Source organism: Pinus tabuliformis, chromosome 8 (assembly GCF_031772625.1).
Source record: "Pinus tabuliformis cultivar Carrire ecotype Pingquan chromosome 8, CPIR1, whole genome shotgun sequence".
Lineage (NCBI taxonomy): Eukaryota > Viridiplantae > Streptophyta > Pinopsida > Pinales > Pinaceae > Pinus > Pinus tabuliformis.
Genome location: NC_142294.1, coordinates 1,046,073,671 through 1,046,085,690, shown reverse-complemented (window position 1 = coordinate 1,046,085,690; position 12,020 = coordinate 1,046,073,671). Strand labels below are relative to the sequence as shown.

General features: G+C 41.4%; 1 pseudogene; it reads right to left on the bottom strand.

The window, feature by feature from the left end:
* Positions 1–10,182: 10,182 nt before the first annotated feature.
* The window catches only part of LOC149238937 (methylmalonate-semialdehyde dehydrogenase [acylating], mitochondrial pseudogene), a 64,546-nt pseudogene continuing 62,708 nt past the window's right edge, over positions 10,183–12,020 (bottom strand).

Below are 12,020 nucleotides of genomic sequence, written 5' to 3'. Positions count from 1 at the left end.
AGCCATCCTCCTAGTGCCAAAATGTTGACGGTGTTGGACCCGCAAACATGTAAGGGGATGTCCCCGGTAAGAAGTCCCAATTAGGCCTTAGATTGTTTGGTGTAGGAGTCCCAACAGTGGGTCGTACATTAATGCCTTGATTGTGATTTCACACAGAGGCAAGTAAGATGTCCTTATTGGTAGAAAGGGTGTGACAGTTGCTGTAAGTCAAGGAAGGTGCATGAGAGGTTCTAACACACTTAGGGTGAGGTGAGTGCGCCCCTTGGAAACCTGTAATAGTACGCGGCTTGGAAGGGAACACACGAGCGAAGATGCATCGTAAGCTAGAAAGCAAGTTAGTGAGAAACCCAAAGTGATGGTTAAACCAACATCGCATTTCAGAAAGATTAATACATACTTATACATAATAGTCCATACATGCATGCATGAGTAAACAAATACATATATCATTTAGAGTAAACCAGATAGCATAGAATACAATACAACATATGCATTAAATGTGTTGGCTATGTTATATTAAGAAGTGTAAGTTCCAATCATACAATACATCCATGTCTAACCACTAGTTATCACAGCGGAATGTTACAGCCACAACTGATTGCTCCTCCAAAGAGATATACTAGCTCTGTGCAATGGAGAAGCCAAGGCTCATTACAATACTGTCTAAGCTTTGTCCAAGATAGTCTTATCGGAAGCTTAGCTAACCAAAAGCCTTTACAATGAGTTATGAGGTTCTATTTATAGCAAAGGGTGGGGTGACCCTTGACATACGCCTTTGTGATAGTTCATCTACCCTCATGACTCTTCATCTACTCTATGATTGTTACATCCAACTATCGACACTTGAACTTCTACTTGACAAGACATTACATTGCAATGCACATGTGCCCATGTGAGATAAAATGGCTTGAGCAAGCCATGCAAGACATCACTGACACTCGGTCCATTGTGATGAGACCAACTCTTTGACGTGCTTGTGATGGTGAAAGTGGTGATCTGATGTCGAGCTTGGTCATCCATGATGGTGTGCATGCGCTCCATGGTGACATCGTGCTGAAGCGAACTCTTGCCCCCATTGCATCCCGGTGCATTGTTGTGGCTCCTCCATCCAACTTGTCTGATAACATGTGCATGGTCTTCTTGGGTGCAACCGAACCGGCAACACACTCATGCATAGTTTTCGCGTCGATCTTCCAATGTGTGCTAGTGTTCATGTGCATCAACTGTCAACTTCATGTTCAGCTCCAGTCAGACTTGCTTCTTGTCTTTGCCTCGGTGAGTGTGCCAAATGGGTTAGATCGCATGTGTGCGCATAATGACATGCATGCTACTGAATTCCCTTGCATGCGATCAACAACACCACTCACCATGTCTGCTCCGTGCCAACTGCTGGGATGGATCTATAACTTGTATGGGCGCAGTTTCTTCCGTGAGTGCATGTTGTGCCCCCTGTTGTACCCGTTCCTACTACAACTCATTCTATCGCCTATGCAGCTCATGTTCTTCCTTGAGTTGTTGCTTTAGCACATGCAACTCCTTCTATGTTCTTTTCTCTGCCTTCGCGTGATATTCATGTCACGTCGTCACCTCATAGCTCGAGTCTCCAAAGTTGCTCTCATCACAAGTGGATATGCTTGAGCTTGCAACTTTTTTCTGCCTCTGTGTTTTCAACAACCTTCCTCTTGCGTTCGTTGCATCCAGTATGCTGCCTTCAGCTGCTATTCATGGTGCTGCTTGTTGCGATGTTGTTTCCATCATATCATGATGTCCTTGTCTATGAACAACTTGATGTCTTCGTGGGTAGGCAAGTTCATAGACAATTGATCGATTGCATCCCCAAGTGTGCCTTGAACGGTGTCTTCGAATCTGCTCTCCTAGAAACCATTGTACCTATACTACTGAGAGGCAGATGAACACCTGTGATACTTAGAGACATGGCAACACTCATGGCAAGAAATCTATCAATCAAAAACCAAAATTAACTTGAGAACTGACTTGCAACATACCTGTGTGACTGATCATGAAGATCGCGCAATTTCCACCGGAAGGTCGGGAAACTAATTGCCAAAACTGCGCAAGACACAATCCAGGTTGTCAGGAGGCTGATTAACTGTTGGAACTGTGCAATGCATAGTCCAACCTCGCTTGCTGAGGACTAAAATTGTGCAATGCACAATTTCATTCAGCAGTGACATCCAAGCAGCAAACTGCATTGCACGATTTCTAGGGCCAACAGGATACTACCTCCAAGAATTGTGTAATGTAAGCCTAAAGGTCAGTGTCTGGCTAGACTTGCACAATTTATGGAGGGAAGGCAGAGTCTTCGCTTCTGGAAATGCATAGTGCTAACCGGGCAAGTCACGGTCTGAGCCAAGGAAGCCCAGTCCGATCGACGAGTGACTGAAAACAAGAGAAGTGTGAAAGCATGGTGAGATGAGTGCAAATGAGATTGAATGGTCATTCATGTAGAAAAAAAGTGTAGGATTCGGAAAATGGGAAAGCATACATGTGTGTGAAGCGAGTCGTCGCAACGGTGACCCTCCATATAAAATAGCGTCATGCATGCAACAACGGTGAGATGTTAACGAAAACTGAAATGGTGCTAGTACAAGATAGTATGTATCAAAATGACAGCAAGCACTCACTAAAATCAAGCATACATCATTCATACGAAGCGAAACAAAAAAAAAAGCACCAGAAACGCAGCGCAAGACATGAAAAGCAGGCTTACCCCAAAACAGTTAAGCTGAATGTGCCGATGACTCCTAGATGCAATTTTGGATAACAGAGTTGCAAGATCAATGTGAGGAATGAGCTTTGCAGTGTCTGGTTGATGAGTTTTGATAAAATTGAGGTTGCGATGTGCATGCCACAAATCTAGGGAAAGCGACACTTGGTGGGAGGTTTTTGAAATGATCCTTGCATGTAACCTCCAACTGCTAAAAATAAATCCCTGAAACAAGGGATGCCTTTGCATGTTGCCTTGGGAGGAGCATCCCATGCATGCAAATCAGTTTTTCTCAGTCCCAAAGGGAACAAGTCAACTCAACTGCACATGCAACAGTCTGCTCAACTGGGAGGAAAAAAATGTGCATTTTTGGGAGGGAGATGGGCTAGCTTCCCAAAGGGATTGCGCAATTTCTGGGCAGAGCAGCTGACTATTGCCTAGGATTACACAATTTCTGGGCTAAGCAGTCTTACGGGGAGGAATTACGTAATTTTTCCAGTGAATAGTGGCATGCAGATTTGCGCAAATTTGGAGCCCAGTAGACTGCCAGACAGAATTGTGCAATTTCTAGAGGGAAGGATAGTTGTCGTCCATAATTGCGCAATTTCTTGGGGGAGGTTCTCAGCCTGCAGCTAGACAAAGTCTGGTAAAACAACCTGTGAGGGGGATGTGACACAGGGCTAACACCCCGCTATACCCACAGTATGCATATAGTATGCATATTCTCTTTCAACCAGGAATTCCTATGACCACCTTGGTCAAACCTTCATAAGCTAAGGTTAAGGTCCTTCATTTAATCTTCAAGCGGAAACATTTCATTAGACTTCCCATAGTCTAACCCTTCATTAGTCTCCCTATCGGAACTTTATAACTTAACTCTTCATTAAACTCAACCCAATCCTTAAGCCACACATATATAACCAAACCCACTCTATAACTATGGTTATTCACTTTTTCCTCGGTCTTCGCACATTACCCGATGTTTCCCTTTATCGCAATCACAATCTTTCTCCACAGTTAGAACATGCCTTCAGAACTCTTGACTGATGATATGCAACTGCCTTCCCCACTGTTGATTTCATTCACCAGATCAATGGTTGTCGCGATATCGCATCAATCCATCCTGTGCCTCCTTTGCCTCTCGCATGCGATATGCGATTACAACCAGACTTCAAATAGAATTAAACCGTGCCTATAACCTCTTTGGTTCTGCCTTTTCAATTCTTTTTATCGCGACCTTTCTCCACCATTGATCTTGTCCTCAATCCGACGGCTGATGTCTTTTCCCAATCACCAAACTAGCCTGATGCTTTGTGACCGTTGATCTAGATCCGCTTGATCTGATGGTCCAAAACGATGTCAGGTGGAACACTTACGCGAGGTTTAATGACTTTTCAGACTCGATGTGAATTATAAACCCCCAATCTATAAAAGTTCGGGTCCGATCTGGTCGTTAACGCTCGATCAACTTACGACTCGATATCCGTTGGATGATGAAGCCTTTAAATCCTACGATCCATATCGATTCCTGTCTTTCTCCTTTCGCCAATACTTAGATTGAATCTCTGCCTTACATTTCTTAGCTCTGCCTTATGACTTAATCCTGGTCACCCATCACGAACAAATCTCATCCATTGATCTTCTAGATCCAACAACTATTGTGCATCAACACTTCACTTCTTCGCTCTTCTCTTCACTTGGGTTTCTACGCCAGTTCTTTAATGTTTTCTATGGTTTTGGGTTTCTTCAGGGTCCTGTTCCTTCCATTGTTCTGTTGTGTGACTCCCTCCTGAGCTTAACTCTGTGAGTTTTTCACACAGCCTGTAAGAGCCCTACCCTAGGGTCTACTAACATATCTAATTTCTTCTGAAATTAAATGTGATAAGAGGCGATAACTTACCTACTTACACAACTTTTAAACAAATAAAATTTTATCATTTACATTATAATCAACATAAATTAAGGTGAATATTTCATTCTAATTAACTTTACAAGAGTATTCTATGGAGGAATACCTGTACCGGTGGTTGATGGAGATACCTTTGTCCTGCTGCTCCTGCTAAACGCTTCTCTTGACGGACCCAACCAGATTTACCTTCCAGCCAACTAGGAAATAATCCCTAGCCCAGGAAACCTCCACAGGTTTCCTAGCCCTCCGAGCCCAAGTCCAACCAGATGTAGTGTGTGTTTCCAAATGAAAGATCTAGACCAAGATAACAATACTTCCCTCATCTCAACAACCCAAGAAACCTCCACAGGTTCCTAAGGTATCCAAAAACACAACAAGTCCAAACAATCACAACCAACCCCACAATCCTAAGCAAGACCCAACATCCCCTTTTCTCCCTTCCCCCTTCCCTTTTATACCCTCCTTCCCTTCTCCATCTCAGCCACCTCTCATTAATATCATTAACTTCTCATCCATCCTTACAGTTGACTTCTCTTCTCCCAAGTAAGCTGGGAGTACATTTGAAAATGTGACATGAATATAAAATTGAGAATTTAATGGGAAAGGACCATGTCTTCTCCCAAGTAAATCTGAAAAGTACATTTGGGAAGGTGAGGTGAATTTATATATTGATAATTAAATGGAGAGGACTATGTCTTCTCCCAAGTAAATGTGAGGGTACATTGGGGAATGTGAGATGTAATTACATGGAGAGGACCATGTCTTCTCCTTAGTAAATGTGAGGGTACATTGTGGAATGTGAAATGAATATATATATTGATAATTAAATGGAGAGGACTATGTCTTCTCCCAAGTAAATGTGAGGGTACATTGGGGAATGTGAGATGTAATTACATGGAGAGGACCATGTCTTCTCCTTAGTAAATGTGAGGGTACATTGGGGAATGTGAAATGAATATATATATTGATAATGAGATGGAGAGGACTATGTCTTCTCCAAAGTAAATGTGAGGGTACATTGGGGAATGTGAGATGAATACATATATTTTTGAAATAATGGAAGGAGACCATATCCTACCTAATATTCAATTTGAGAAGGTAAGTGGGGAATTTGAATAATGGAAATCATGAATTTTATATGAGACCAATATTTTTCAATATTTTCAGATAATGTAAACATTAACAAAATTTGTAGGATAAGATTTAAGTGGGGCATTACATACACCCCTTCTTCAGAAAACTTCGTCCCGAAGTTAGAACGAAAAGATGCAAGGAGTTTGAAGCATAGAATCTTATAAGTCCCGAAGTTTGAAGCAATAAAATCTTATAAGTCCGACAATGACATTTCTTCCCATCAAGAGTCTCCAACTGATCTATATCCTCCTATCCACCCTGGCCTACTTCCGTTCCCACCCTATCCTTCCTCTGTTGCTTTATCAGTGGCAACGGCCATACTAACCACTGATAAAACTGACATGGTGGGAGCATCGAATACATCGACCTAACTTCCCCAGCAGGCAACTGGAAATCGTCATCACACGTCTAGGGGAGCGTGTCCACCACTGCCCTCCCACGATTCCAGGTTTTGGAGGATACACGGTGGGAAATGCCTCCACCCCTCCTACAGAACTAGGGTCAATACCCTAATACGGACCACACTACAGAGCTGGTTGGACTTGTCATCGAATAATCCAGTCAGGTCGTCTTGCCACCTGTCATTTGCATTTTACTCGTGTCATAAGAGTGCATATTAAGTAGATACCAAATGTAGTAAAATAATGTACATTATACCTTCCTCATGAGATGTCTTGTCCTTCCCTCAATGGAAGAGTAGATCTCAGCTATCATATAGTTCTTTTCCCCCTGCGGGTTAGCTCTCATTCATGCATTTATATAACAACAAGACATATAATCATCACATTATTTAGTCTAGTATCCATGTGTCAATCTGGGAATTCTCACTAAGTCATTCATTTAAATAAATCATATCCACTTGAGCTATATATGAACCAAAATAATTCTGATAAATTACGCACTAGATAATCCATCACTATGTGAGTCATACATGTAGTCCATACATCAACCATTTCTATCATCAATATCAAATCTATCAACTGACTCACAAAAGTAGTTTTATGTGTCAACTAAATGCATCAATATTACATGATGTTCATAAATAAATAACATGGAACTGCAAAATAGGACCTTAACATAGGTAGCTATCTAAGTCAAAGAGGCATCACATATGCTCAAAAAGTGAGGGGTAGTCATGATGCATACTCTCTGCATCCTCCCAGGTAGCGGATCCTGGGCTATACTTGTCCCACTGGACCTTAACTTGGTCCACCGTGCGACGTCTGAGCTGTCGAACCCTATGGTCCAATATGCGTAATGGTTCTACCATTACGGTTCCCATGTCTGAGACCTGCAAGTCCTATGAATCCAGTTTGTGAGATTCATCAGAAACATAATGTCATAAAACAGATACATGAAAAACATCATGATTTTTATGCAAATGGGGCGGTAGTACAAGACGATAGGCAACTGGTCCAATCTTCTCTTTGATCCTAAAAGGCCCTACGCACCGAGGTGACAATTTCGTCCCCTTCCCAAACCGGATGGTGCTTTTGTTGGGCCCGATACGAATAAAAACTTGGTCCCCTACTTCATAACTATGATCAATCCTATGTGAATCAGCATAACTCTTATGTCTATCTTGTGCTTCCTTTAACCTTTTCCAAACCTGCTTTACCTATTCCTCCATTTCTTGAACTAATTCCGGGCCAACTATCACTCGGTCCTCAAACTTTTCCCAACTCAACGACGTCCTACAAGGTCTTCCATATAGAGTTTGATAAGGAGGCATCCCGATTGAACTGTGATAACTGTTATTATAGGCAAACTCTACCAATGATAAGTACCTTTCCCACTGAGTCTGATTATCCATGACGTACATCCTAAGCATGTCCTCCAGAACCTGATTTACTCTTTCAGTCTGCCCATCTATTTCTGGATGATATGCAATGCTTAGGTTTAATTGAGTTCCTAGTGCTGACTGCAAACTTTTCCAAAACCTAGATGTAAATCGGGAGTCTCTATCAGAAATGATCTTTGTGGGCAATATGTGCAATCAGATAACTTCATTGACAAACACTCGTGCCACATCCGTAACATCGTAAGTGTCCCTTACTGGGATGAAATGGGCACTTTTTGTCAATTTATCAACTATAACCAATATAGCGTTGTGCCTCTGGGAAGTGAGTGGCAAACCCACCACAAAATCCATGGAAATTACTTCCCATTTAGATGTAGGGATGTCATGAGGTTGTAGGAGTCCTGTTGAATGCCGATGATCAGCCTTCACTCGCTGACATTCAAGACATTTGGCTACAAACTGGACTATGTCATGCTTCATGTCTGCCCAAAAGAAGAGTTTCCTTGCGTCTGCATACATCTTCTTTACCCCAGGATGTGCACAATAGAGTGCTCTATGAGACTCTCCGAGGATGGTTTCTCTTATACCCCCTTCCTTAAGTACATACATTCTCCCTTGGAATCTCAATAGCCCATCTGGTTCAAGGACATATCCTTCAAACTTTGGTTCTATCTGTTTCCCATTTTGGATAGCTTAGATGACTTTTAAATACCAACTATCTTCAAAGAGTTTCTCCAATATCCGCTCCCTTAAATTTACCTTTAAGGCTACTAGGGAGAAAGTTTGTGGCCTCCTGCTTAGTGCATCTGTCACTACATTCTCCTTTCCCTTGATGTATGAGATTTCAAAATCATACTCACTCATGAATTCGCTCCATCGCCTTTGTCTGGCATTCAAATCCCTTTGAGTGAAGAGATGCTTTGGGCTTTGATGATCTGTTCTTAACTCAAATATTCTCCCAATGAGGTAGTGCCTCCATAGCTTCAAGGCTAACATAACTACTGCCAATTCTAAGTCATGGGTAGCATATAACTCTTCATGCTTCTTTAATTTTCTAGAAGCGTAATATATTACTCCGCCTTCTTGCATCAATACTGCACCCAATCCTTGCGTCGAAGCATCAGTGCAGACAATGAATTATTTTCTCATATCTGGTACTTGAAGGATCGGTGCACTAGTTAGTAATCTCTTCAGCTCTGTGAATGCAGTGTCACATTCATTTGTCCATTCATACCTAACCCCCTTTCCCTGTAATGTGGTGATGGGTTTTGCAATCCTTGAAAACCCTTCCACAAACCTGCGATAATACCCAGCTAGCCCCATAAAACTACGTACCTCATGGGCATTTTTTGATACTGGCCAATCCATTATGGCCTTCACCTTTTCTGGGTCAACTGAAATCCCTTCTCCTGAAATGATGTGCCCAAGGTAATGGACTTTCTTCTGAAAGAAGGAACACTTTGACAATTTCCCATACAATTGATTTTCCCTTAAACAATTCAATACTACTCTTAGGTGCTTTTCATGCTCCTTTTCATTCTTGGAATATATAAGAATGTCATCAAGGAAGACTTGCATGAATTGGTCCAAATACTTCCTAAACAAACCATTCATGAGTCTTATGAATACTGCTGGTATTGGTTAAACTGAATGGAACAACTACTAACTCATAGTGCCCAAACCGAGTTCGAAATGCAGTTTTTGAGATGTCTTTCTCCTTTATCCTCAATTGGTGGTACCTAGATTGTAGATCGATTTTTGAGAAGACCCTTGCCCCCTTCATTTGATCAAATAAGTCATCTATTCGAGGTATTGGGTACCTATTCTTTATCGTGGCTCTGTTTAAGTCTCTATAATCTATGCATAGCCGCAAGGAACCATCCTTCTTCTTGACAAAAATTACTGGTGCACCCCAAGGGGAAATACGAGGTCTGATCAATCCCAAGTCTAAGAGCTCCTTTAACTGCATCTGTAACTCACAAAGCTTTGGAGTTGTCATCCTTTATGGTGTCTTAGATATTGGTTTTGCACCTGGTTTTAGGTCAATGGTGAAATCAAACCCTCTTATAGGAGGTAATCTAGGCAATTCCTCTGGAAAAACATCCTTGAATTTTGCCAAAACTAGATGTTGATCAAGGGAAGGTCCCTTCTGGTCATTTACAGTATTGACCAAATACAGTTTGCAACCTTGTCTGAGACAACGTTTTACCTTCATCATGGATATGAATCGTAGGGACACTCCCCTCTTGATTCCACAAATCTCAATTGGCCTATATTCATCATCTAAACAGATCACCTTCTTCTTGAAACAGTCTATCAAAGCTCGATGAGTTTCTAGCCAGTCCATTCCAACAATTATATCATACGTTCCCAATTCTGTGACGTATGCCTTCAACTTAGTCATACACACCACGAGGTTTACCTGACATTGGTCAACACTAGGCCCTACTGCTTGTTTTATTCCAGAAGCCATCTCAACTTGTTTAAAGTCATCGTGCTCATAGGCTGCCAACCCACATTTTTCTAATGCAACTGGTGAAATGAAACTATCTGTAGCAGCAGAGTCAAACAAAATTTTAAATTTTACTTTGTTTATCATACTTGAGGTTTCTACCATGGCAGACTGGTGTTCAACTTGCTGATTGTCAACTGCGGAATAGATTCGGTGGTGGCTACCTGCTCTACCCATTGGTTCTTTTCCCTCTCTTCTGTTGTTACTGGTTCGAAACTCCGGGCAGTCCCGCTGGTAATGAGGTCCTTCGTATTCCCAACAAGTGATGCGTGGTGGACCTTGAACCGAATGTTGTAGAGTTCTTTGGAAAGAGTTTCTTCCCCTGGAACCCCTGCCCCCACTTGTTGTTCCTCGCCTATGACTTTGATTTGTACGCGCACTTGAAGCTGTGGGTGAAGCTGCACTAGAAACCATTGAAATTCCTACTGTTGGTGTTCTAAGTATAACCTTGTTTCCATATGATGGTGACCTCCGACTTCCCCCCCTTGGGAAGGTACGAGGGGCCTTCCCCATAAACCCTGTTTGACGTGGAAAGATGGCTTTGCCTTCACCCTTTAAGTCTAGGTGTTCTTCGACATAACAAGTCTGTTCTACAGCTTTTGCAACTGAGGATGGTTTCCACATCTGCTCCATTGCCCTAATCTTAGGTCTCAATCCATACATAAATCGATCTGCTTGGCGCTGGTCAGTATCCATGTAGGAGACATACTTGACCAATTCCATAAATCGAATTTCATATTCTTCTACAGTACGGCCTCCCTGTATCAGGGCATGGAAGGCTCCTACCTATTGTTCTTCATAATACGCTGGCAGGTACTTCTTCTTGAACCTCTCCTCAAACAATTCCTAAGTAACTGTGTCTGGAGTGAGGTGTAGTTGACGCTCCAAGTTACTCCACCAATTCAGAGCACTATCTTTGAGTTGGAATATTGCTATTTTGGCTTTGGAAATGGAATTGTAATCCCTTAGTGCGAAACAGCTTCCCATCCCCTCTAACCAGGCTTATGCATGCTCACTAGCACGACCTCCTACAAATTCTAGGAGTTTAATCTTCTGGAGCTCCCTAGTAATGTCCTCAACTGGAGGTCTTCTATCATAATCTCGAGATCCCTCAGGGTTCCATAACCCTGATGAAGGGTGTTCCCCTTCCATTTCATTTGTTTGGCGCCCTCTTAAGGTTTCATTAATTGCTTCCAGGGAACGCAGGATGAGAGTCAATTCTGGTGAAGGTAATGGGTTATTTGAAGGAGGTCCTTGTGAAGACTCTCCAGGCCCTTGGTTCCTTCGCGTCCTCACCATTTTTATTTGTTCAAAATCTGCACGATATCTAAGACTTATTAGCACTATTCCTAGCATTTTCTTCCACACTCTAGAAAATCCATAGAGAACCCTAAGAAATAGATCAATTCAAGTTATGCCACTATGTATGTGATCATTGTATCTCACCTATGACGCACTATTTTCGAGCCAAAGCTTTTGATAAGAACAATGAACCATTTATACCACAATGTGACTTGTTGCCATGTATAACCTTGTTGCGTGAAGTTGTGGATGTTATGATCTAAGTTGTCCATAATATTTATCTAATATTTGATATACATCCCTTGTACATAAATGTTTTCTATGTTTCCTTTCCATTTTATCTTAATCGAGTTGATATAGGCTAATATGAACAAACACACAAACAACAAAAAAAACATGGGCATGACATTGCCGTTCTAATTTTTATATGATGTAAGGTTCGGTTCTACATAATGGCTTCATGAAAATCCTTATATTTAATAGCTCAAATTTTATTTTATTTTATTTATTCATTATTTCTTTATTTATTTATTTATTATTATTATTATTATTATATATATATATATATATATATATATATATATATAGCATGATTAACATTAATATTAAAGGAACATTACTTCCTATCTTAACG